The following is a 26,785-nucleotide window of genomic DNA, read 5'->3' as shown; positions in this document are numbered from 1 at the left end:
GTTGTAAGGTCCTCTTTTGTGACCTTATATAAAAATTTACAAATACCAATTAGGCAGTTTTGCTTGATGTCACTAAGATGTCTTGGGGACATTTCTAGGCTTTTAGAATCTTGAGTTTGAATTTTTTCTAGGTATGGACATGAAGAAAAAATGATAAATATCAGTTTCACTCTTATAAAGTAAAATAATGACTTTTGCAAACTCATATGACACAAAATGCTAAAGTATCAAATTATTCCATACAAAGGCAAAGTGTGGAAGGAACTATTTTTAAAATGACATCAGTTGCTACTGATGCATAAGGGTTGCTCAATAAATATGGTTATTCCTATTATTCATGGTAGTTATGTTCTGTAAGGTCACTGAAAACACTGAATTGGAAAATACTGCACCTTTGCTGGTGGGTGAATATAGGATTTGGTTCCTGCTAGACTCTAGTGACATTTCCAACAACTGCTCAATGCTAGCTTTATGGATCTCTCTGTTTAAAGACACCTTATTTGATATATATTGTTGATTCACTAACGTTAACTCAGCAAACAGCATGGTTATGCACAGTTGAGCAAAGCTTATCTAACATATATTTTTGCTCTAAGGCACATCACAACCTTCTTCTACTTAGGAACACAAGGCAACACTTCAGCAATATCCTTGGCAACCATTTTAAACAGCAAAATCACCAACAAAACATGAACATATAAAAAAGCATGGCTAAACAGACCATGAAAGGAACACTTGTCTACAGTGTGAGTGCTAAAACCAGAAGGCAGAGTATCGCCTTGTTAACCTCAGTGGGGAATGATTGTATCAGGCCACTCATATTTTTGCTGCTTTGTGCATGTCCACAAATGATTAAAAAATACCATAAGTACTGATTTTGATGTTACAAATAAATTTTAGTAAATAAGGAAATGTGCAAATACAGAATCTGTGAATATAAGAATTGGCTATTTCATTTTTCATTTTACTCTAGGTTTTAGAGATATCAAGATGGAGTACAAACCTTGTTAAATGAATTGTGTTAGGAGTTTTGGGTAAAGGGATGAAAGGCTATTTTTTTTCTTCTTTCAAATTTCTTTAATGTGATAAAATGACAGAGTAAAGCTCTAATTTTATGAAATTGGATTAAGAAGTAAATAGTTATCTATTGTACAGTTATAAGACTTCTGTATAAAGTTTATCAATACATTATTTGATTCACTTTTCTGTTATAAGGAGCCTGCCATATTCTTGGATTTTTTTTTAACCAAAGAGAAAAATGGGTAATTATGTTGGGAATAAAAATGTAAAGTAAATAAAATTCAAAGTAAGCTTTTAATGTCAGATTTAGAAAGATTATCTACACCAAGATTACATAAAACCAGGTATCATTTCTTTGAATAATTTTACTTTTTTTGATATTGAGAAGTGTTCAATAAGGTCACTACTTTTACTTGTTTGTGTTCTGAAAAATGTTTTTAAAATTTTCATCTTGGTTTTTATTTTAATTTTTTATGCACAAGTTTTTTTATCTTTTATATTTATTTATTTATTTATTTATTTATTTATATTGTAGTTCAATTACAGTTGTCCTAATTTTCCCCTGTTGCTCTGTGCTGCTTCACCTCCCCCCTTCCTCAGTCAGCCTCGCCCTATTGTCCATTATCATGGGTCCTTTATAGATGTTCCTTGACTACACCCTCCCGCATCTTTCCCCTATGTTTACTTTTCTATCTTCTCTTTTCAAAATGCTCTCTCTCAAGAGTTCTTCCATGGGTGCTTATGAAGTCAAATTTATGAAGTATAATAGATGTGGTTTGTGGTCCCTCTTTTTTGTACTTATTAGCTATGTGACTTTTGGCAAGTTAATAAACTTTTATGAACATACCATTTTATCAGTTGTAAAATGGAGATAATGAAGGATATGCCTAGAGATAATGAAGGATATGCCTAACTATAAAATGAGAATGATAAGGGATATAACTTTCGCAGTTATAGAAGGAAGATAGTGTTATAAGGACAAAAAGAGTAAATATATAAAAACTATTTAGACTAGTTAGAATCTGGCATATAATGATATTGTTTGCTTTGTTTCTTCATTTCCTCAGAGAGGGTGAGTATATTTTCTAAATATTTGCATATTAGAGAAGAAGTTTTCATGGCTTCATAAGTAAATGTAGCTGTGTAAAGATGGAGGCATACATAGATACACTTTGCCTCCTTACACAACCAAAAGAAGGACAATAACAAATTTAAAAACAAAAATTAACCAAAACTTCTAGAAAATTGAACTGTATGGAAGTCCAACAACCAAGGAGTTAAAGAAGAAACATTCATCTAGACTGGTAGGAGGGGTGGAAGATGGGCAGCTGGGGTGGAGAGGACTCTCAGCAAGGTAGCACCTGGCAGATCAGGTAGCCCCACATTTGCATGCAGATAAACTGAGAGGAACAACTGGGGAACAAGACACACTATGTGACCCAGGGTTCCAGTGAGGGGAAATAAAGCCTCAAAACCTCTGACTATAGAAACCTGTGGGGGTTAAGGTGGCAGAAGAAACTCCCAGCCTCACAGGAGAGTTCATTGGAGAGACCCACAGGGTCCTAGAATGTACACAAAACCACCCACCTGGGAATCAGCACCAGAAGTGTCCAATTTGCTTGCGGGTAGTGAGGGAAGTGACTGAAAGCCAGCTGAGAGTTTAGCAAGAGGCATTGTTACTTCTTGGTCTCCTCCCCCGCACACAGCACCGCAAAGCAGCAATGTAGGTTGCTCCGCCCTGGGGAATACGTTAGGCTCTACCACTCACTATATAACAGGCATGCCAAGACAAAAATATGGTCCAAATGGAAAAACAGATCAAAGCTCCAGAAAAAAATACAACTAAGCATTGAAGAGATAGCCAACCTATCAGATGCACAGTTCAAAACACTAATAATCAGGATGCTCAAATAAATGGTTAAGTATGGTTGTAAAAATCAAGGAAAAAATGAAGGCTATGAAAAGTGAAATAAAGGAAAATGTACAAGGGACCAGGAAAGAAAGGAAGGAAATGGGGACTCATTTCAATGGTTTGGAGCAGAAGGAAGAAATAAACATTCAACCAGAACAGAATGAAGGTACAAAAATTCAAAAAAAAAAAAAAAAAGAGGAAAGGCTTAAGAACCTCCAGGACAACTTTAAATGTTCCAACATCTGAATCATAGGGGTGCCATAAGGAGAATAGGAAGAGCAAGAAATGGAAAACTTATTTGGAAAAATAATGAAGGAAAACTTCCCCAATCTGGCAAAGGAAATAGACTTCTAGGAAGTCCAGGAAGTTCAGAGAGTCCAGAAAAAGGTGGACCCAAGGAAGCACACCCCAAAGCACAAGATTAAAGATAAGGAGAGAATCTTCAAAGCAGCAAGAGAAAAGGAGACCTTGCCTACAAAAGAGCACCCATGACTATCAGCTGATTTCTCAAAAGAAACCTTGCAGGTGAAAAGGGGCTGGAAAGAAGTATTCCAAATCATGAAAGTCAAGGACCTACATCCAAGATTACTATACCCAGCAAAGCTATCATTTAGAATGGAAGGGCAGATAAAGTGCTTCCCAAATAAGGTCAGGTTAAAGGAGTTCATCATCACCAAGTCCTTATTATATGAAATCTTAAAGGGACTTATCTAAGAAAAGGAAGAAGATTGACTTGCCTGGTGTAGCTCAATGGAATGAGCACTGGCCTGCAAACCAAAGGCTCGCTGTTTCATTCCTAGTCAGGGCACATGCCTGGGTTGCAGGCCAGGTCCCCAGCTGGGAGCACATGAGAGGCAACCACATACTGATGTTTTTCTCCCTCTCTTTCTCCCACCTTTTCTCTAAAAATAAATAAATAAAATCTTTAAATAAAGGAAAATTAGAAGATCAAAATACAAACAGTAAAATGACAACAAACACAAGGATCAACAACTGAACCTGAAAAAAAAACAAAAACAAAAACAAAAATGAACTAAGCAAACTAGAACAGGAACTGATTCACAGAAATGATCACATGGAGGGTTATCAGAGGGAAGAGGGAGGAGGAAGAAAGGGGGAAAAGGTACAGGAAATAAGAAGCATAAATGCTAGATACAAAATATACAGGAGGAGGTTAAGAATAGTACAGGAAGTGGAGAAGCCAAAGAACTTATATGTACAACCCATGGACATGAACTAAAGTGGGGGAATGATGGTGGGAGGGGGGTACAGGGCAGAGGGGAGTAAAGGGGAGAAAAAATGGGACAACTGTAATAACATAATCAATAAAATATATTTAAAAAAAATAATTATTAAGCCACAACTCTCTTCTGTCAAAACTCTGAAAATTTTTCCCTATTGTATGTGTCATGTAATGCTATAGAGAAATCTGAGGCAAACCTCGCTTTTCTATCTAAGTAGATAACCAGTTATCCAGCCTTTATGCCATCATACTAGAAGTGTTCCATCTGACCAAGTTCTGTGTATTTAAGTTCAGGTTTTTTTTTCCCCTCAGGAAAGGCAGTAGACCTTTCACTAATTTTGCGATAGCAGGTGAATTCTTTCAGCTATAATTGATGTCTATTTTCTGCCTAGGAAAGTTTTGTGCCCTCCAGACACTGTTTCTTGGAATAAAATTTTCTTTCCATTTATTCTGGTCTTGTCTTCAGGAACACTGATTATCCATACATGGACTTTTCATTGTACTCCACTGCATTCCTCATATCTCTTCTTTTTAACCCTTTTATCTTTGCCCTTTTTCTCATTTGAGAAGTTTTCTTTTTATTTATTTATTTATTTATTTATTTATTTATTTATTTTTAGGGAGGGAAGGGAGGGAGATAGAGAGAGAGAGAGAAACATCAATGTGTGGTTGCTGGGGGTTATGGCCTGCAAACCAGGAATGTACCCTGGCTGGGAATCGAACTTGGGACACTTTGGTTCCCAGCCCGCGCTCAATCCACTGATCTATGCCAGCCAGGGCTGAGAAGTTTTCTTAAGTCATAATTCAGTTTTTCTGAAGTAGTGATTCTACTTTTTAACATTTATAATGATATACTCGCATGATTTTTAAAGTTGTAATAGTACCGTTCCTCCATAAAAGTAGTGAGTCTGGAACCATGTAGAACTCATCTGTGAACCAGGAGGTAAGCCAAAAAGTCTCTAGTCTCTTGAAGTAGTTGGACAAATACTACCCTTTAATGTGAACTGAGTAGATATGAAGAAGCAGTCTATATTTAAACTGAAAGCCAGTGGCTTAGCTGGAACTCTGCTACTGTGTGATTTATTCCTCACAACAGTCCTATCAGATAGGATTATTATGTGCATTTTACAGATGAGAAAGCAAATACTCAGAAAGATTGGGTAACTCGACAAGGTCATACAGCTAATAGATGTCTGAGCCAGACTTGAAATACCAAAATCTTTGTTGCTTCCATAATACCATTTTATCTCATGACAGTACACATTCCCCTTAGAAAAGCTCCCATTGGGCTTTTCAGTCACAATCTGTTTTTTCTCCTTGTTGGCACTATACTCAAATATCATTGGCTGGGCTCCAGGTCTACAGGGAAGATATTGAAAATAGGGAATGTTAGAATAAACACTGTAGCAGCAAGGAGATTCTTGCCAATAGCTGGAGAGTGAGAGAGAACAATGAAAGGCAGACTGAATTTACTAATTCTAGTAAAAATTATAATATACATCTCTATAATCTCTGAGGGTATTATTATAATGTATTGCATATATAATTGATATTTGTAAATATGCCTTGGATTAATTAAGGAATGATTAAACTGTTTTCAAGTTTTTAAAAGAAAGCTAACAAATATACAGCCAACTGAAGAAATTCCAAATTTATAGAAATATTTTCAGTTGTTTGTAACTGCAAAAGTATCAAAACATTCCAAATGACTATCAGTAAGAAAATAGATAAACTATATTATAGCTCTACAATGAAATACAGTAATAAAAAATAAAATAGAGATTAATACATCTACATGGATGAATCTTACAATGAAAATGCAAGTTGCAATAAATGTATACAATATGATTCCATTTATCAAAAAATTTGAAAAGATTCAAAACTGAATAGTATAGTATTAGAGATATGTATATCTATGGGGTAAAGCTATAAAGAAAACCAGCATAATGCTAAACACAATTCAGAATTGCAGTCTCAGGATGGTGCAATGTAGAGGTGGTACCATTGGGGAAGGACTGATACACAGGACTTCAAAAGTACTAGTAATGTTCTATTCCTTAAACTGGGTATTGGATAATCTGTATTAATTTTATGATGAATATTATCACTTATAACATGTAAAATAAATTCATATGTATGAAATATTTAATAACAAAAATTTTGGTTCTTAAGAGGGTTGCTTTCAGTTATATAGAAATTTTTATTTATGAGAAAAATTTCCAAATATATCAGATAGATGTTGTTAGTGTTACACTTACCAAAGAAACATAAAAGTAACCAGATGGCTATATAAGGAAGTTCATTTTTAAACAATATTTATTTATTTACCTAAACAAATTCCTAGATGTTGGAATGGTGGATACTAGTGTGTATAAGATGACTTTTATAAGGGAGAATTTTTGAAGTAGACGTGAAATCCCCTAAATTATGATATGCTCATGAAGGCCCACCTTCCTAAATTTTATGGTGCTTCATGGGCTAGTAAAAACAAAATTCCAGTAACAAAACATTGCATTAAATTTTAGAGAGAGTCTCACCTAATTCAGAGAATTTGTAAGTCATTGTATTGAGTTGGCAAAAAAATTTGTTTTTTTCCATAAGACGGCTCTAGAAGTGCTTAGTTTTGTCATTAACGTCATGCAAAATGATTTTGTTAGATTGTATTGTGACAGTTGTCATATCAGCTGTATTTAAAAATATGTATCAAAATTAGTGAATTTTTGTGTAGCCATTTTAATATTTAAGATGAAACAAAATGAACATTTTCAGCATATTATGCTTTATTATTTTTATTATTTCAAGAAAAGTAAAAATGTAACTGAAATGCAAAAACAAAAGAAATTTGTGCAGTGTATGGAGAAGGTGCTGTGACTGACCAAATGTATCAAAAGTGGTTTGTGAAGTTTCATGAAGGGAATTTCTTGGTGGACAATGCTCCACAGTCGGGTAGACCAGTTGAAGTTGATAGCGAACAAATACAGACATTAATTGAGAAGAGTCAACATTATACCACTCGGGAGATAGCCTCATACTTTATTGAGTTGAAATATCCAACTCAATAAAGTTATTGGTGAAAATGAAAAATGTCAAAAGACTAGGCAATTCCACTGCTAGGATTATATCCTAATAACCCGGAAACACCAATCCAAAAGAACCTATGTACCCCAATGTTCATAGCAGCACAATTTACAATAGCCTAGTGCTGGAAGCAACCTCAATGAGTAAACTCATTTACTAAGTGCCCATCAGTAAATGAGTGGACCAAAAACTGTGGTACATTTACACAATGCAATTCTATGCAGCAGAAAGAAAGAAGGACCTCCTACCCTTTGCGACAGCATGGATGGAACTGGAGAACATTATGCTAAGTGAAGTTATCCAGGCAATGAAAGACAAATACCATATGATCTCACCTGTAAGTGGAACCTAATCAACAAAACAAACAAGCAAGCAAAGTATAGCCAAAGACATTGAAATCTAGAACAGGCTGACAGTAACCAGAGGCGGGAGGAGAGGGTATAATGGGGGGGAAAGGGGAAAGGGTTTACAGGAACAACTATAAAGGACACATGGACAATGACAAAGTGGGAGTGGAAACAGAGGAGGAAGGTGGGAAGGGCAGGGGTGGTAGGGAGGGGTGGGGGGAAGGCAGAAACCTGTACATCAACAACAATTAAAAAAATGTTTAAAGAAAAGAAAGAAAATGAAAAATGTGTCTTATTTTGTAGAAAAAAACACATGAGTGCTTGGCCAACTCAATTATTTAATGTTAAGCCCTGATAATGTTTTAGAAATATGTGGGGGCATTTTGATTCTCTAGTAATTATGACTAAGTACCTATATTACAGTACTATTCTATTCTAGAATATTTCTTTTATTTCTCATTTATATTATAGCTGAGTGATTATTTTTATTTGAATACATACATAGGTAAACTGTATTGTCTTTGAATTTCATTTCAGTGTGGTTAAGGAGAATATTACAAAATATTTGTTATGAAAGAGGTGTTAGAACGATTAGAACTGAGAAAAAATCTCTACCCACATGGAATAAATAGACACATTTTTGTGAAGGGTTAAGTTCAAGCCAGAAGTCTCTAAGAAAAATTAAAGCACATGAAGATTTAAGAAGCTTGATATATTTCCTCATTGTTTGTATATTAATTGCACTATAATCCATAATTAATAATCTAATGTGGATTGACATCCATGATTAAGAAGAAAAATCTATTTTTACTTCTTGCTTATGAAAAAATGGATTTAGCTTCCCTGTGGTTAAAACTCTAGAAGACAAATATTTCTCATTGAGAAATATTTTTTTCATATTTGTATGAAAATCATACAAAATGATTTTCAATTTCATTTGTAATTTTGGAAAGGAATGAACATTCATTCTATTTTGTTTCCTACTTTTTAACAGGTGGTTTGGAACAGAGTACGCTCTGATGCCTTGTATGAGGGTCCCTCTTTATATGCAAAATGCTTTACTTTTCCTGGAAACTAATCTTCTTAAAAGCTAATACCCAAATCAAACAATGTACCCTTTTCAGTGCTGAATGAAAATAGGTCAGGAAGGGATTAAAAGTCTGGCACTGCACTAAAGTGAAGCAATGAAAGTTTTACTCTTTAAGCTCTCCCTTGTTATATGAGAATTTATAAAATACCAGTTACTTCAGACCTTTTCCCTCTACCTCCTCTCCCTTGCCTCTCAGTATGTAAAAGGCCTTATTGTTCATATAGATATGAAACATTGTTTTCTTAGAAGTTTTCCCATTGTGCCTGTTAGACATGTTTTCATATCCATCAACATTGAGCCCAGTTTGCTTCACTGTGTATTTAATCAATGAAGAAACTTAGGTTGATTTTACATACTATTCACTTCCTCAGTTTCCACTGCTGTTCCTTCTTCATTCACCTCTCCTTCACTCACCTCTCCTATTTTAGCGTAAATATCTGATGATCAGCACCATCACCTGAATAGTTTCAGGGTTCTTAAAAGGCTTCAGGTTACTGAAGTGTTTGATTCAATAAACACATTTGAAGACGTACTAGGTACCAGAAGCTATAGGGCCAGTTACAGACTTGGATAAGATACAGGAGTTTGAAATCTTATAAGAATACTTTAAAATAAGTCTGTGATAACTGCAGTACAAATGTCAATTTCATCCATTCATGGAAATAGCTATGTGACTTCAGGGGTGGTGTTTAAATTTTGGAAACCTTTTATTCCTGCCGAAAATGAAAGATAAAATGTATACCTTTTATATCATTTTATATAAGTAGTTTTCAGTATAAGCAATAATGTATACAAAGTATTTAGCATGGTAATGCCAGTAGGAGAATTCCAATAAGTGGTTTGTATTTTAATATTATTGTTGTTTTTGGTCAGTTAACCATGTTCATTGTCTCTACATTATCTGTTTTTCCACTCTCAACTATCAATTATACTAGGATACCTGAGTCTCCCTTTTCTGCTTACATAATGGCTGGATTAGATGAAAAATTCTAGGGAATTAGATTCCATTAGATGGAAAATTTCTTCCATCTTTATAATTTCATAGATTTTTTTTAATGAAGCAGTCCTTAGTACTGCTAATCCTTGTGTAAGATTTTCTGAGTCAACTAAGTATATATAAATATTTCATATTATCTTTTCAGATTTTCAGTATTTCCTCCAATAATTCATGGGTTAAAAATAAAAACAACCAAAACACTCTCTACACCCTTTCATCAGCAAATGTACCAACATACCAGCTTCTACACCCACACACTATAGGTCCCCTGCCGTATTCCATTTCAGCCCACACCTTTCACTGAGCACTGCATCTCATCCCCTCACTCTCCCCATAGTTTTTCTTTTTCTCTTGGATCATGCCTATGGGATAGCGAAATGCTAAAATATCTTTTATTTGTTAGAAATTCTCACCTGTTTACCTGCCCTCTTTAAAAACAGTATATCTTAAAAGTCTGTGCTTTCATTTTCTCTTTCTCCACTCTTTGCCCAATCTTTTTTTAATTTGCAAACCTATTTTTTAAAGATTTATTTATTTTTAGAGAGGGGGAAGGGAAGGAGAAAGAGAGGGAAACATCAAAACATATTTTTAAGTTGTATAAGTGTACAATGAATACCTATGTAGCATCATAGAGATTCACCAAGTTTTACTAATTTGTTTTACTTATTTTATCTCTTTAACACATTTGTTTTCCTGAGTCACTTGAGAGCTCTGTGAAGACATTGTGACATATCACCTCAACATACTTCCTCACAGATGTCCTAAGAACAATTGCATTCTCCTATAAACCAAAAATCCAATAATTACAGGGAATTTGACATTAATATAATAATGGTATCAGATGTACTGACCATTCAATTTCTCCTGATTGTTCAATAATGCTCTCTCTGTTTTTAATATCCAGTTTCTATTAAGGATGATGCATTGTTTTATTTATCATATATCTTTAGTCTCTTTTAACCTAGAATCCTAGCCTTTAAATATGTTTTTTCTTTTATGATGCTGGCTTTATTTTTAAAGAATCTAAGCTGAATATTTTGCAGAATGTCCTCAATTTGGATTTATCAGTTTCCTCTACTAGATAGAGGTTAAACTGTTGGCAAGTCTACAACAAAATGACTCATAAACATTTTCGGCATGCATACTGCAGAGTTGACATTGTCCCCTTCTGCATACACCTTAGCAGGTACAAGATACCAATTTGACATATTATTTGTGATAAGTTTGATCAGTTGGTAAAGGTGGTGTCTCCCAGATTTTTCTATTGTAAAAATACTGATTTCCCTTTGTAATAATAAACAGTCTCTAGTAAGCTACTCTGAAACTGTCTTGTTCCCCAATATTTTTTCACCAGTGGAAAAACTGTTTTCATTGATGATTCATACCCAAACCAATAATTATTATGGTCATCATAAAATGATTATTTTCTATTTCTATGATGACTTGTTCTTCTTCTCTTTCAAACTCACAATGATCAGTCTTCTTCTCCACCACACCGACCAAACTGCTATTGTCAAGGTCGCCAAAGACTTCATCTACTAAATCTAATGGACAAGTCTTAGTCCTTATTTCCCTACAAGTATCAATTGCATTTGACAAAATCAATTAACCTCTTCTCCTTGAAATACTTTCTTTAGTTGGCCTCTGAGAAACCAATAGAATGAGTCCTTACTGGCCTCCTTTGTTGGTTCTTCCTCAGCTTCCAAATCTGTGAACAAGGATTTAGTGTTCACACCTCTATGACAACTCAGCCTATGGAACTTTGGTTCTTCTAATTGCTCAGGCCTAAAATTCTGGAGTCATGTTTGACCTCTGTCATCACCCTCTACATCCAGTTCATCAGAATATTCTGTCAGCTTTATTTTTAATATATACAAAATTTGTCCAAAAAGTATCCTGCCATGTGATATGAAAAATAGAGACATTTATTGAAGAGGTTATAAGATACAAGAAACATTGTACATAGGACAGTGATGCCTCAGTCCCCTTCAAAGTAGGCACCTTCTCCCAATCTCCATCAGCTGCCTCACTGTACTTTCCTGAATCTCATTGATGATCTGATATCTCTTTCCTCTCAAAGGTGGTTTTAATTTTGGGAAAAGCCAGAAGTCTCAGGGTGATAAATCTGGGCTATAGCAGGGCTGGGTTGCCTGGTCACCAATCTTGATTAATTGCGGCCCATAGGCAGTCAGCATTTCAGGTGTTCTACTTGTTGCAGGCCTTCCAGAACATGGATCGTTTTCAACAGATTCTTGACCATCTTTGAAACTTTTGTGCCACACTTTTATTTGTACTGCACTCATTGCATTGTCCCCAAAAGCCTTCTGAATCATCTGAACAATTTCCACAAAGGAAGGTTCACGCTTAATGCAAAATCTGATGCACATTCATTGCTCTGTTTGCTCAGTAGTTTTGAATGCGATGGCCACACAGTACACATGCTCACCCAATGGCGTCTACCGTCCCCACTGACTAGTACAGTGAAGTCATTGTTGTTCACTCATGTGTAATCCAGTCCACTTTCCTTGACTGCCAGGTTACACCGAGATCATGCAAACCATTCTCATTATATTAATAATGGCTGGGGTTTTTCTGGACAGACCTTATATACTAAACCTAACCACTTCTCACAATTTCTGTTGCTCTATCCTAGTCTGAGCAACTCTCCTGTCTGGCCTTGACTACGGCAGTCCTCGTCAGACTTCTACGCTTGCTTGCCTATAGAAATCTTTTTATAAAGTTAAATAATGTTACAAAATCCATCTAATTTCAAAATAAAATTCAAAGTTCTTACATAGATTCTAAAGCCTTGCATACTCTGGCTTCTGGCTACTTCCTTGACCTTCTTTTCTGCCAGTCTCCTATTTACTAACTCAATTTGCTATAACACTCTTTGTCTGGAAAACTCTTTTCCAAGATAATCCTTATATGAGTACATCGCTTCATTCAGATCTCAAATGTCACCTTACCAGAAAGACCCCTCAGATATCCTGTTGAGACTACGTCTCCTCCCCCTCACTCCTTGTGTCCCTTCTCTGTTTCTTTATGCTTAGCCTAATGCCATACACAGTTGTTTGTTTCGTGTGTGTCATCTGTCTACCTCACCAGAATGTGTGTTTTGTGGAACCAGCCCTTAGAGCAGTGCTTAGCACGTAGTGGGCACCTAATAAATATGTGTTAATTGGCTGTTGGAATTCTTCTTATTCTTCTATTATCAGTGAAAAGAAAATGATGTATTTCCACCACAAGTAATAGCTTTAGTGTAATAACTGCTCTCCTTTCCTCTTGAAACATTGTTTTATAGTATACTTTAGCAAAGAAATTATGTTTCTGTGGGTTGTATAAATTAATGTGTCATTTGTAGTTTTGTTGCTTCTTACTGCTAATCCCAATATTTTTTTCTCGGTATTTAGCTATGAGTCCTTAAAAGGCTACTAAAATTCTCATAGCTTAACCTAGTATTTTTTTTATTATAAATGAAATCCCAGAGTCTTTTACTGAATCATTTATTTATGAATCTTAAAGCTTGTCAGTACAACAGCATTTATTTTAATGTCCTGTATAATTCCCTAGGAAGTCTACCTGTTTTCTAAAGAGCTTATAAAGGGAGGAAGTTCTGGACTCTTTTATTAGCTTGAAGTTAAAAACTAATCACCTGTTTATAAGATTAATGGAAATTGAGGGAAATTTTGACTACCACCTCCTGGTGTTTTTCAGTATATATGTTCTGTTTCTCTGTTTATCGTATATGTGAGATTTATATGAGAGAAAATATATAAGACTAAAATCTAATTTTAGCAGTTCTCAGAAGTGACCAAGATGTGCATTTCTGTTTTAAAGAGTGAAGACATTTTCATGTCTGTTTTGTAGGTGTGCAGATACGTAGGTGTTACTCATAAATGCCCTATGCTACCATGTCTGTATTGTGGACATTAGATGATAGATTTTGGGGTTATTCACATGAAGATATTTAGATAACATTGTATACTAATTTATATTGTATACTAATTTATATCATGTACTAATTTATATTGTATACTAATTTATATTGTATATCTCACCGGTTATTCAGGAAAAGTTAAATTTTAAGCATTATATTCAAGAGTTCTCATAAGCAATTAGCTATTTCAGTATGTAATTAAACATTGCATCTAAATTAACTGTGGCCAACACTGCTTATGACTTTGTGTTCCCCAAATATTTTAAACATTTACATTTAATATGTCATTTATTTTTTTCTGGCTTAGAGTAGGTCCCCCTTGTCTGTGGTTTCACTTTCTATGGTTCCAGTTACCCATGGCCAACCACAGTCCAAAAGTATTAAATGGAAAATTCCAGAAATAAACAATTCATAAGTTTTAAATTGCACACATTCTGAGTAGTGTGATGAAATGTCGCGCTGTCCTGCTGCATCCAGCCTGAGATGTGAACCAGCCCTTTGCCCAGCACATGGAAGGTGGATACGCTGCCTGCCTGTCAGCCCTCAGTCGCTTGGTAGCTGGCTCGCTCGTCAGACCCACTGTTGTGGTGTCTCAGTGCTTGTGTTCCAGTAACCCTTATTTTATTCAAATGACCCCAAAGCCTGAGAGTAGTGATGCTAGCAATTCATACACACCAAAGAGAAGCCATATAGTACTTCATTTATGTGAAAAGGTGACAATTCTCAACTTAGTAAGAAAAAAAAACATATGCTGAGGTTGCTAAGATTTATGGCAAGAATGAATTTTCCATCTGTAAAATAAGATATTTTGAGAGAGAGACAGAGACTACACTCATATAACTTTTGCTATAGTATATTGTTATGATTGTTGTATTTTATTATAGTTATTATTGTTTATCTCTTAGTGTGCCAAAATTTATAAATATAACTTTATCATAGGTATGTATGTATAGGAAAAAAAACATACTATGTATGGGTTTCAACACTCTCTGAAGTTTTACCTTCCCCTGGGGGCCTTGGCACATATTCCCAACGGATATAGAAGGACTAATACAATACTCAAGAAGAAATATAATTATAGCTAATGTTTTTGAGCTTTGAAACATAACTTTTATAACTCACATTCAAGAAAAAACGTTTTTGATGCCTCTTGTTTCTTTTCATGGCTGACTCAGCAACTTGAGCCTAACCAGCACGGGACTGGGTTTTTATGTTAAGTATTGTCTGGAGGTCCCTGGGAAATACAGTCATCCTGAGGTGAAATGGTTGTAGTGTAAAGAATCTAACCTGTGTCTTCGTCAGTTCCCTGCACTCACTGGAACTGAAGGTGAAGGAAGGACAAGTAGGCATTTTTAAGATAGGATCAAGCAATGCTTCCTAAAGAGAGTTCCTAAAATATTTTCTAAAGAGAATTAGTAACAGCATTTAGTTGCCAAGCAATTTTGGGAAATACTGTGTTTCCGAACTGAGAGTTTTTCCCCTCCCAGTACCTCTTAATATTTGGAGGGGCTAGTGTTCCACAAACAGTTGGAGTTCCTGGGACAGTGGTATTCTGGACAAAGCAATGTTTAAATCATCAGAAAGATGATAGGGCATGGTGTGTTTGGAGGATAACTGGTAGTTATTCTGGCTGGAGAATGGGGAGACTGTGGGACTAAAGGGTTGCAGGAAGTGATCTGGGCCAGACAATGAAGTCTCAGTTTTTTTAATCTATTCTATTGGAAGTGGAGAGCCATTGAAGACTTTTAAGAAGGAAAGTAGCACAAACACATTCACATTTTTAAAAGAATGGGCATGAAAGGGTGAGACTATAAGGCAGAGTATTTAATTCAAAGATGACTGCAGTAATGAAGTAAGAAATTATAAGAATGGAAACTGAGGCCCTGGCTGGGGTGGCTCAGTTGGTTGGAACAACATCCCATACACCAAAAGGCTATGGGTTCAATTCCTGTGAGGGCACATACCTAGGTTGCAGATTCAATCCCCAGTTGGGGGAGTGTGGGAGGCAACCTATCTATGTTTCTCACATCTCTCTCTCTCTCTCTCTCTCTCAATCTCTCTCTCTCTCTCTCCACTCTTGCTCTCGCTCTCTCTCCCCTCAAAAGTCAATGGACATATCCTCTAGGATTAAAAAGATAAAAAGAGCCCTGGCTGGCGTAGCTCAGTGGATTGAGCGTGGGCTGTGAACCAAAATGTCTCAGGTTCAATTCCCAGCCAGGGCACATGCCTGGGTTGCAGGCCATGGCCCCCAGCAACCACACATTGATGTTTCTCTCTCTTTCTCCCTCCCTTCCCTCTCTAAAAAAATAAATAAATAAATCTTTAAAAAGAAAAAAAGAAACTATTGACTTTTGCACTTTAAAGTCTAAACAGTGAAGACACTGAAATATTAGTATTAATTGAACTTTGGTCATGACCAAAAGGAACACTTGCCCTGAATACACAATAACCAGCAAGACAAATCCTGAACTTTTTTTACTAAATGAAAACCACTGTAGGTACTTACTTATGCTTCAACTGCAGCGGTTCCACCACATGAATTTCCCTGAAAAACTGACTTTAGCATGCCTTTCATGTTGAGACCAGAATTAAGTGTATTGTCAAAATATGAAAGAATGATATTCAGTAGTGATGAAAATTTCACTGGTGTCAGAAATACAGATGAAACATACCTGGGTACCATGCGGGAAAGGAAGCATAGTACACACTAAAATAGAAAAAAGTTCTATTATTTTTTCCAAAAGAGACAGTAAACTTTATTAATGTGTAACAGACAAATTGATAGTCCCACCTATATTTGGGTCCAGTTCAAAACTATTTTACTGAGAAGGATTTGTGACTCCTGGGGTGGCAGAGAGGAACACAGACCCTGGAGTAAGACTGGGCAGATTCCAACCCTGACTCCACCATGGAGTGAACACGTGACCAAGGCAATTCATCTGACAAGGCAGTAGTAGTGCCAGCCTTGGGACAAAGGATTGCAATCATAAACAAAACATGCTTAGCACATAGTAATCATTTAGTAGTGCTAATGCCAGCAAATAGGTATATCCATTCAGTGACTTTATATATATGAGTGAGGGGGATAAATACATAGGATTATAATTCCCTTTCTCCAACATCACTAGCTCCTCTCCAACAGAGACTGCACAGGCACTTCTGGAAGATCTCAGTTTTCTTACTGCTCAATGAGGGTGTTCTGACTACTTGATCTAAAACATTCACTGTCGATCTCAACCACATCATTTTATTTGAATTTTCTCTATAGAATTAATCACCTGATTTAATTTTTGTTGGTAAACTCCCTTCACTGGAATGTAAGCATCTCCCTTGTTCTCCATTGTGCCCCAGCACCATGATCGGGCCAGGCAGATAAGTGCTGAAAAGATATTTGCTAACTAATGAATTACTCTGCAGAGGTTATAATGAAAGAATCAGAGAAAGGGAGGGAGATTCAAAGACCCAGTTTAGGAAAAAAAAATGTTCATCCCTGACTTTCCCTGCCCTTCCTAGGCCCTGGACCAATGTGTCCACATGTCGGTGACTCAGACGTCCAGACTGGTGCGGTTGCAGTGAAGCCTCGTGCTCTTTTAGAACTGTCATCTCTTGTGACTTAGGATAAGCCCTGGCCACTTGCACATCCCTGTATGTACAACCTTCCTTTTCTTGGTGCTTTGTATTTCTCCCTTTCCCTCTTCTCTGCTGGTTACATCACTGTTGCAGACTACTGTTGCTGGACCTGTGTGGATAAGAAATCTTGTCTCAATTGGGTCTCTTTTGAGTATTAATTTGGATCACTGTCCACATCCCTAACCAGGCCTATAGGAGGGTTGGTTCCCACAGTTTTTTTCTTTCCACCATCCCTTGCTGCTGAAAGCCCAATATTCCTTACACTTGGACATAAGGTTTAGGACCATTAAAAAGAGAAAAGGAATAGTAGGACTAGAATTTAGGACTGCCTTTGAGATTTAGCCACTGCCATGTAACTTGTAGCTCTTAGGTGTAACAACCATTCTCTATTTTGGTTATTGTCATAGCATCTAGCACCACTTCATATGTAGGTAGGTGTCCACAATCCTTACAAGCCAATGTTGGGATGTTGTTGTGATGATCTTTTGCTTTATAAATAACCTCTGCAAAGCTTAGTGCCTTTAAATAGCAATCACTGATTTTACTCACAGATCTGCTGCTTAGGTAGGGATTGGTGGGACGGCTTGTCTGTTCACACGGCATCACCTGGGGAAGCTTGCCTTCCTGAAACACGGTGCTATTTTCTAAGAACTAGTCTCTCAAAAGACAGGAAGAGACAGGAAGTGGAAGCTGCTAGAGACAGGCAGTGTCATGCTATAGTACACGGGCCAAGTAGTCCCAGAGCTGAGATTCAAGGGACTAGACATACCTCTTGGTGGGTGTATCATATATTAACAATATTAGTATTATCAAAGAATTTGGGGCCATGTCGCCTTAGATATTCACCATTTTCATTTATTTAATTAAAATACATTATAAAATCAAACAAGAAAAACTGTGGCTAAATCATAGCAGAAATTAGAATGCTGTGTACAAAATAAGCTATTTTTAAAAACCACTTGAGACTTCTGGTCAGTATGGAGGTGTAGGCAGACATGCTTCACCCCTTGCACAACCATAAGAGGGATTACAACTAACCTCAAAACAAACAAACAAAAAAACACCCAGAACTGCCAGAAAGTCAAACTGCATAGAAGTCCAGCAACCAAGGATTTAAAGAAGACACATTCATCCAGATGGGTAGGAGGAGCAGAGACAAGGAGCTGGAGCAGAGAGGACATGTTGCAGCCGTGGTGAGGCAGTGGCATCAGGCTGCAGTGGTGGCCCAGCAGTCCCATGTTAGGGATACCGGGGGAGCGAACCCCAGGCCAAAGTGCACAGCCCAAGCTTCCAGTGTCAGAAAAATAAAGTCTCCTGGCTCCTGGCTATAAAAAACAGTGGGGTTTGGGGTAGTGGAAGAAACTGCAGGTCTCTCAGGAGAGTCCATTTAAAGGGCCCACAGGGTCCTAGAATGCACATAAACCCACCCATTGTGGAAATCACCCCAGGACAACCAGCTAGAGGAGCACCAGTTGCCTAAGCGACTAGGAGTGGGGAGAGTGCCAAAAAAGCCTCCAGCAGTCAGGCAGCAGCAATGCCTTCTTTCTGACCCCTCGCCCAAATACAAAGCCACAAAGTGCTGAAGTGGGCTGCCCTGCCCTGGCGATTACCTAAGGCTCTGCCCCATACAACATAACAGGTGTGCCAAGACAGGGAGACAAAGCAGCTCTACCTAATACACAGAAACAAACACAGAGAGGCTGCCCAATTGAGAAAACAAAGAAATATGGCCCAAATGAAAGAACAGAAGAAAACCCCAGTAAAAGAAAGAAGCTAAATGGAGATAGCCAACCTGCCAGATGCAGAGTTTAAAGCACTGGTGATAAGGATGCTTAAAGATCTCATTGAGTATGGCAAAAACATAAGAGAAGAAATGAAACCTACACTAAATGAAATCAAGAATAATCCACAGGGAACCAACAGTGAAGGGAAGGAAACCAGGGTTCACATCAATGGAGTGAAACATAAGGAACAAATAAATAGTCAATGAGAACAGATTGAAGAAACAACAAATTCAAAAAAACCAGGGGAGAATAAGAAGACTCTGGGATATCTCCACACATGCCAACATCCAAATTATAGGGATGCCAGAGGGAGAAGACGAAGAGCAAGAAATTAAAAAATTATTTTAAAAAAATAATGAAAGAAAACTTCCCTAATTTGGTGAAAGAAATAAAAATGCAAATCCAGGAAGCACAGAGTCCCAGTCAAGTTGGACCGAAAGAGGCCCACTCCAAGATACATTGTAATTAAACCAAAGGTTAAAGATGAAGAGAGGATCTTAAAAGCAGCAAGAAGAAAGGAGAGAGTTACCTACAAAAGAGTTTCCATAAGATTATCAGCTGATTTCTCAAAAGAAACTTTGTGGGCTAGAAGGGGCTGGAAAGAAGTATTCCAAGTGATGAGAAGCAAAGACCTGTAACCTAGATTACACTATCCAGCAAAGCCATCATTTAGAATGGAAGGGCAGTTAAAGTGCTTCCCAGATAAGGTCAAGTTAAAGGAGTTCGTCATCACCAAGCCCTTATTATCTGAACTGTTAAAGGGACTTATCTAAGAAAAAGAAGATAAAAACTAGGAATATTGAAGTGACAACAAACTCACAACTATCAACAACTGAATCTAAAAAACAAAAGCAAAAGCAAACAACCAGTACAGGAACAAAATCATAGGTATGGAGATTATCTGGAGGGTTATCAGTGGTGGGCAGGGGAGGAGAGATTGGGGGAAAAGTTACAGGGAATAAGAAGCATAACTTGTAGGTACAAAATAGACAGGAGGAGGTTAAGAACAGTATAGGAAATGGAGGAACCAAAGAACTTACATGCGTGACCCACAGACATGGACTAAGAGGGTATTGCTACACGGGAGGAGGGCACCGGCTAGACTAGGGCAAAGGGCGGAAAAATTGAGACAACTGTAATAGCATAATCAATGAATATACTTTAAAACATAACTTATTCTGGAAAAGCTGGCACTCATCATTTCAAGCTACTACATATACCATTTAACCTACATACTGTGAAATGCACCAAACTGGAAGTCATATTAAGTATTACTTGAATATATGAATATCTCAACAAATTAAATGAAACTACTAAAATGTTATATCTCACTGTTGTTAACTCAAGCCTCTGAAAAAGAGAAGGAAATAAATACCTAAACTATTTTGTGCAGTTAACGTTGTTCTAAAGCATTTCAATTTGGTCTTGTGGGCAACTTGCAAGATATTGGGAACTTTCTTTTGAAACTGAATTCCAGAACAAAGTAATGTTTGCTTCGTGTGGTGTAAATAGTATTTGAGTGAAATGAAAATATATGAATTTGATTAACTCTGGGGTCTGGCATTCTGAAGTCAGAATGTTTAATTCATCTTAGAGACAAAACATGCAACAATAAGAAGGTTTTTAAATTTCCACTATTCATTGTATCTAAACTCTTCTATAAACAAAGCGGAAGTTTTATTTTGACAAATAATGTGACTCTACTTTTCTCAACTTTGTTTCCCCACTTTCCCTAAATATTTTTTAGTTGTTGGCTTTTTAAAAAATGCTCTAGAATTAGATATGAAAGGGCAAAGGGACACATTATTTCCAGTCAGCGTCTGCAGTACTGTCACATGAAAGATCTCCCCAATCTACTTTTATTTCTTTCCTCCTAGAGAATCTGATTTTCAACAAATCAATTGCTCGACCTCTGCATGTGACTTTTCTATAAAATAAAAAAGGTTGCTGATAGTCCCCAGGTGGGGAAATGGGCTCTTCGGGAAAGGATGACACACAAAGATCAGCCCATTACATGGGGTGACCTGTGAGACTTCCAAATAATGCATTAGTGATGTGTTCCAAAATGTTGAGTTCAAAATTCAAATGAACCCTTTTTACTGGTAGGCCTGCTCTTGGAAATTTTATTTAGGGGAAAATTGAAGTAAAATGTGTTTTATGACTGATTCTGAAGAATTATTTTTCCCTCCAAGATGTAATTACTAGGGAAATCTCTCACTTCACTGCCAGAAAGCACCTCAGTTGCTTTAACTCTTACAAATAAAAAGACACCAACACTGAAGTTCTGAAATTGCAATTAATCAGTCATCTGTTTAAGAAATAGCAGATCATATTGGAAAGAAGACTGAACCTGGTTAGAAATTCTTGGTGAGAGTGCCAGCTTCTCCACTTACCAGCTGTGCGTGTCTCTGAGCAGGTGCTGAGGCTGAGCACCTCTTTACTGTTCAGTGTCCTCGTTTGTAAAATGAGGAAAATGTTACCCACTCTGGCGTCCTGACAGAGTTCTGAGGGCAGATGGTATATCAAATATGCAAGTGCTTAATAAATTGCAAAGCATCCTATAAACACAAAGTATGATCTCTCATTTCAGAAGCTTTGGTGAAAACATGGATTTTTTTTAAGTTATAGTTGTTAAGTTTTCATTATAAATGCATGGGACAGTATTATTAGTAAGATACGTTTTCTGAGCTCTATATAATATAATATAACATAATATAATGCTTTATACTAATTAAACAAGATATAATTTTATTAAGGAAAGAAACCAAGTGTTATAAATGTTTGTGTCTTTAACATTGTCTAGAACAGCTCTGTGTAGGTCAAGTTGGTTGATTGATTTATTGGCTGAATGACTGATTGAGAAGGATATTTGTGAAGTCATTATTCTTCAATTTATAAAGGAGTAAGTTGGTTTCTTTTGACATTTTGGATTTCCAGTAAGAAATTATTGAATGCTCAGATAATGTATAGAACAAAACTATCAGGGTGAAAAATACCATCACACTATTACACTGTTGTTAGTGGATTTCATAGACTGAAGTATGGGATGTGAATAAGCAGGGGGCTGGGGAGCACCGGGGGGAACGTATCAGAGGTTAGTATCCACTGTTGCGAGGATACTGTCACGGTGAGTCAGTGTGGCTAAGAGGGTTAATGGTGCTCGCCTACAGCCAGCTGTAAAAACACTGAACCCAGAGAATTATTATAAGCTTTTAGTGTTTCCAAGAACTCATCCCCAAAGTTTAAAACAACGTTGCCTTAACCTAAAGTGTAAACTTTATGTTGCTGCTTAGTTTCATGTATCTTTTCAGAAATTTCTTTAGGAATTTTGTTCTGCCTTTCTAGCTTTTGATAAAACTTTTAAAATGGCTGCTTTCTTATTTCCTCACAAAAATTTTCAGAAATTAGGCACAAGAATATTCAACTTTTTAATTCCCACCTGAAACACTGTTTCATAGTTGACTTTTTCATTTTTAAAATTTCAACAAATATAGGCAAAGCATTCGCATCTAACTTGTTTCATACTTAGTACCTTCAAAAGTTAGCATACTGCCTTGAAATGCAGTTTGTCATGACTGCAGAGAAAGTTCTTTCATTAAACTTTTATCAAACACCTGTTATATGCCTATCAGTCTCCTAACACTCCTTCTGTCTGTCCTTGGTTATAAGGTTCTCTCCAGCTCGTGTTCAGTTGGTTTTTCAGGATGATTTCTCTACAATTTTTTTGTAATTCCTGATCGGTCCTGGGAGGAAGTTAGTGTGGCTTCCACTTACTCCTTCGTCATCTTGGATCCCACTCGCCTGACACTGTTTAACTGGACCCAAGTTTATGTAGTTCCAGGGGAAACAATCATCTGTATCTATTTCAGGGAGACAGAAACAATTTTACCTAATGGTTCTTTCTTCAGTATATTATAATTAATTGTGCCTAGGTATCATTTTATATTTTCTTATTTTTAAATTGAGATATAATTAACACATATTAAGTTCAGTTGTACCATATAACAATTCAATATTTGTATATATTATAAAACAGGGGCTCCCATTCTCTGGGCCATGGACAGGTACCATGACCTGCTGTGAACCAGGCCTCCAGCCAAGCTCACCTGAGCTCCATTTCCTGTCTCCTCCCTGCCACCCCCAACCAGGTGAGAGAGAACCAGGGAAGTTCTCCTGAGTTTCCCACACCACCCCACTGGTCCCTGGTGCCAAAAATGTTGGGGACCACTGTAAAATGATCATCATAATAAGTCAAGTTAACATCTGTCACCATACAGTTATATAATTTTTTTTCTCATTATGAGAGCTTTTTTAAATATAAGATTTGTAGATAAGCTTTCTTTTTTAAAGACTTTATTTACTTATTTTAGAGAGAGGGGGAGGGAGGGAGAAACAGAGGGAGAGAAACATCAATCAGTTGCCTCTCATGCACCCCTACTGGGGACCTGGCCCTCAACCCAGGCATGTGCCTTGACTGGGAATCAGACCAGTGACCCTTTGGTTAGCAGGACAGCTCTCAATTCACTGAGCCACACCAGCCAGGGCTCATTATGAGAACTTTCAAGATATACTTTCTTAGCAGCTTTCATAAATGCAATACAGTATTATTGCATCCCCATAACTTAACTGGTTTTATAACTGGATATTTATACCTTTTGACTTCCTTCACCCATTTTACCCACTTCCCATCTCTACAATCACCAGCGTGTTCTGTTGGATTCCACATGTGAGATCATATGTTGTTCGTCTTTCTCTGTCTATTCTTCACAACACTGGAGCACAAGGGATGGATATACATACTATATGGCAGTATAGCTGAAGATGTGGCTGGCAAACTAACAGCCCAGAGACTAACAACACTAGAGACTTTTTTCTTTTTTTGGCCAAGAAATCAAAAGTTCTTCTTAAAGAAGAGTGGAGACTTTAGTAATGAAGTCTAATGTGTATAAAAGTACCTGTCTCTTTTCCTTTTCCCAGTAACTTATAAGATTCATGTTACTTTGGTGTTTCAGACTAAGAAACAAAAATTAAGAGGCTTTTCTTGGTAATTTATTAGACTTAGTGGGTGTTATGGCTACACATGTGCACAATTTCCATCCATGGTTTTTCTTTTGTTTTGTTTTGCCTTATTTGATACTTGAAACTAATCAAAAATGCTAGTTGTCTAATATGACTCTTTCTTAACTTAAAAATCAGCTTCTTTACCTTTGTACTTTCTTTTGGGGCAAAGGAAAGTTGTCCAAATCATCAGGATCCTCCTAACTTGAGTCAGGCCAGGATAAGACTTCAGTGTGGGAGAGTTACATCACAGAACACATGAAGTCACTCATATTAAAACATTTGATAACTTTTAGTCAAGCTAAAAATAGATTATAATTTATGCTAGTATGTGGTGTCTTAGGCACAAGAATATTGGATATAAATCAATAGTAGGATTTCATTTTTAATTGATGCCTTATCTTAAAATACCACCTTCTTACTTTGTTCAATGTTCATGTTCCTAGGAGCTTCATAACATTTAGAAAACTGGAACAGGGAGGAGGAATGCTGTATTAGGGGCAGTTTTCCCATAAAGCATCTAGGCATCATGTTTATCTTACTCGGTGAATAGTATGTGAAGCTCAATAGCCTCTTTATCTAAATACAGCCCTGAAAAGTACTCTTTGCCCTCAGCCTTCATTTCAGCATGGATTCTCTACATGCAAGATGCAGTCAGCAGGAAAAACATAGCTTCATCAACATTTGCTCTTGAAACTGACTTAAGAAAGTCAGGTAATTCTAAATGAATAGAAATATGGCAGATAACTTGTTAGATATTCTGTTAAATAAATTTTCTTATCTCCTTGTTCTTAACAAAAGATAATTCCTTTTGACTCTCAATTATGAAAATCCTTATGAAAAATTGTTAAGAAATCTACAAACAGAACAAAGACTGAAATGCTTGTGCTCACTCCTTGCTGGGTGGTGGCTCACGCAATAGTGACATTTGTGACCCAAGCCCTCCCACAGGGCTCAAAGCACTTTTCCATTTTTGCATTCTGATTCCCCACCTCCTCACCTTTCTTGTTCATATTCTTTCTCCTCCAAGGAAAGACTGTATTGCCTTAAAAAAATAAGTTGGATATATGAATGCATGGCTAGATAAATACAAGTGTGACAAACCAAGCATAGAAATTTGTTGAGGACAGCATCTAGGTGGAGTTTGTAAGGGTGTTCATTCTTTCAGCTTTGCCATGCTCTTGGAAAGTGTCATAAATCTCTTCTTAATGGTTATCCACAGGGGTCGGATGGCAGAGGCCTTCACTTGCTCTGAGTGTAAATCTTTAACAATTACATTATTAGAGAAAAATGAAAATAATTATTTTTAGAGCTACATGAAATCATCTTCACAAATGGAGTCGCCAGGCTATTGATTTAAAAGCTCTGCATGTTTGAAATTCACATTCAGCCATGCTAAGTAGTCGAGAATGTGCACAACAATTCAGCTGTGTGGTGGCGACCACATCATTGTAATAGGAAATTTGTTACATAAGTATGATAAATACAGTGAATGAAATACTATGTAACTATTAAAATGTATAGTATAAAAACAAATGCATAGACCTGGAATGATTTCTAGTATTTATGTGCTTTCTGAAAAAATCTGAATTTATGGGCATGAATAGAAGAACATATATAAAAATATAGCTCTGACTTATGAGAGTATGGGTCTTTTTCTCTTATATAGATTTTAATCCATATTTTCTATTCTTTCCTAAAATAAAAGTTTCACAGTGTTCTTATTTTAGTAACATTAGAAAGGAGAAAAATAGAAAAGAGAATAACAGAAAAAATGCTATTTTTCTGTGAAAATGGGGCAGGGAAACCTTGGTATCTGTAAGTAATATTTTGAGTGAAAAAGATTATCTGGGTCTTTAATCTATATCACTGAAATCTGCTCTCTTACATTTTCTTACTCTTGCTCTTACAACAAAATACATTTGAAACATGTAAAAACAAATAATTTCATTCATTCTTCTGAAGATATATTCATAGGCTTGACTAATGGCTTTTGAAAGTTCAGATGTTTTCATGCTGTTAGGCCCAAGGCATTTCATACTTGGAAATGCCTATCTTTAATCTCTAATTGCATTAAATTTCTGTGTCTGACTCATGAGGAAAAAGCTTCAAAGCAGAAATGAGAAAATCCATCTTCTCTCTTAATATAATAACCATTGACATATTTCAGTGTGATGCCTATGTTCCAAATATCCTAACCAGAAGAACTGAGATTAAGGATGGGCCGGTTAAATTTTTAAAAAATTTTTATTTATTATAGATCTCATTTCTCTAAGGAGACTTAAGCAATGTGCTGAAATTAGATAATTTTTACAATATGTCTCTGAGAGGCATAGAGCAAAGAGACCATTGCTGTTTTCATTCATCCAATAAATATTTATTGAACAGTTGCTTTGTGACTCTGAACTTAATATTTCATTTACTGTTTTCTCTCTTTACAAGACATTTTTTATAGATTTTCTGCCAGTGGCTATTGAAAGAACAGTTAGATATGACTAGAAGTAAAAGTAAGCAAATTAGATTTCATTTCTGGGTTCCAGTTCTCTAGTCTTCTCATAGCAGATTATCTGGAATTTGTAATTCATTTATCTATTCATCCCTCTTCCTGTATGCTGGCAGTCTGTTCTACCAGGGCCCTCTCAGTCCTGCCCAATACACATTTCATTTTTTCCCTCTCGTCTTTCCC

At 36.5% G+C, this 26,785-nt stretch overlaps 1 protein-coding gene across 3 annotated transcripts in view; it reads left to right on the top strand.

Moving 5' to 3' along the window:
- Positions 1-26,785, top strand: part of GSTCD (glutathione S-transferase C-terminal domain containing) — a 135,131-nt gene that overhangs the window by 69,645 nt on the left and 38,701 nt on the right. The window lies entirely within an intron of this gene.

Source organism: Phyllostomus discolor, chromosome 1 (assembly GCF_004126475.2).
Source record: "Phyllostomus discolor isolate MPI-MPIP mPhyDis1 chromosome 1, mPhyDis1.pri.v3, whole genome shotgun sequence".
NCBI lineage: Eukaryota > Metazoa > Chordata > Mammalia > Chiroptera > Phyllostomidae > Phyllostomus > Phyllostomus discolor.
This window is presented reverse-complemented; position numbering and strand designations above follow the sequence as displayed.